Source organism: Etheostoma spectabile, chromosome 3, assembly GCF_008692095.1.
Source record: "Etheostoma spectabile isolate EspeVRDwgs_2016 chromosome 3, UIUC_Espe_1.0, whole genome shotgun sequence".
NCBI lineage: Eukaryota > Metazoa > Chordata > Actinopteri > Perciformes > Percidae > Etheostoma > Etheostoma spectabile.
The window spans coordinates 479204-480527 of record NC_045735.1 but is presented as its reverse complement, the minus strand read 5'-3'; the positions used below and the strand labels follow the sequence as shown (position 1 = coordinate 480527).

Below are 1324 nucleotides of genomic sequence, written 5' to 3'. Positions count from 1 at the left end.
GCTCTCGTTCTTCTCTTTGGCTTAGCTGCAACGAAAGTGTTGATCGTGTATGCCCACCAGAGCCTGCCTCGTTCAAGCGCTGCAGCCAAATGCTGCAGTAGAAGTTTTAGCTGTCTCAGGTGCACAGTAGAAGTATCTGACCTGTATGCCATAAGTTTAAGCAACCGCTACTGCTGAGGACATTACTGGTATGTAAACCTCTTACTTGGATTTAAAATTCTGCTTGATTGTGTTCAGAATTGAAGCGATATTCTTTCTGTAGGAGATGTTAAGATGGTGACCACTTCTCTATTGCGAGGAGCTAAAACTTGCATAGGGAGGAGAGGAAAACTGTGTGCTGACATCACTGAGGAACAACGTAAACTCACTCAGGCTACCTCATCATCTCAGTGTAATGGTTGTGACAGTATGTTTACTTGAACCTTATGTATGAAATGATTAACTCTAAGCCCACTTCTCATTCCCCATGACTGGTTTCACTGTTCCTGCAATCATAAGGGCTGGATCGACCCGAGTACTCACATTGGGCTATGCGTACTCACAAGATAGCTCAGCCAGGGAATCTTCAAGGTAAGAGACCCAGAGTATTGCATACTAGATAAAGTCCACACACACCAAACTGTTGCCTTCGCACAGGACAAGAAGCCATGCTCTCCTTCACCACGGGTCCATGAGTCCATGTTCAGTGCAAATGGCAGTTAATGGAGATATGAATGTCAACACTGTGTGCCACTACAGGTACTGCAGCATGATTACTTAACCAACATTAGATGAACTATTAACATTGTTCCATTCACAGTAACCAAAGGTTTCTCTCTTCCAGAATGGCATCCTGCACTACTGTGGCTTTCCAGGTTTTGGCTCCTCAGAGCTTCTGGGCTCCATCTTTACTCCTTCTGAGGCACGCAGCACACTGCTGGGGCTGGCGTATGCGACTGCAAGGCCTCCTGTGGAGAGAACAACTTTCCTTCACTCCATTGGACTCTTTGTGAGGAGGAATGGTTACCAGCTGAAGCCTGAGGTCCATGAGAAGCAGGACCACCAAGGAGTTTGGACTGACGTGGGGTCCACCTTGGAAAGTGATCCCACCCAACAGCCAGATGAAAGCTGAGAGTCTGAAGACTTGCCTGGTCTCAGGAGTGTTGGGGCCTGTGCTTACGGGTATGGATGGAAAAATAAAGGTTTATGATGTATTAAATGAGGAGTGAAAAACTGAAGACAGAGCTGGGGTTAGTATTTTTTTTTATATATATATATATTTATATATTTAAATATACTATCAGTGTTTAAATATGACGGGTTAGACTCTTTTATGAATTAAGAT

General features: G+C 44.5%; 1 pseudogene; it reads left to right on the top strand.

The window, feature by feature from the left end:
* Positions 1-273: 273 nt before the first annotated feature.
* LOC116680586 (NAD(P)H dehydrogenase [quinone] 1-like) overlaps positions 274-1324 on the top strand; it is a 13980-nt pseudogene continuing 12929 nt past the window's right edge.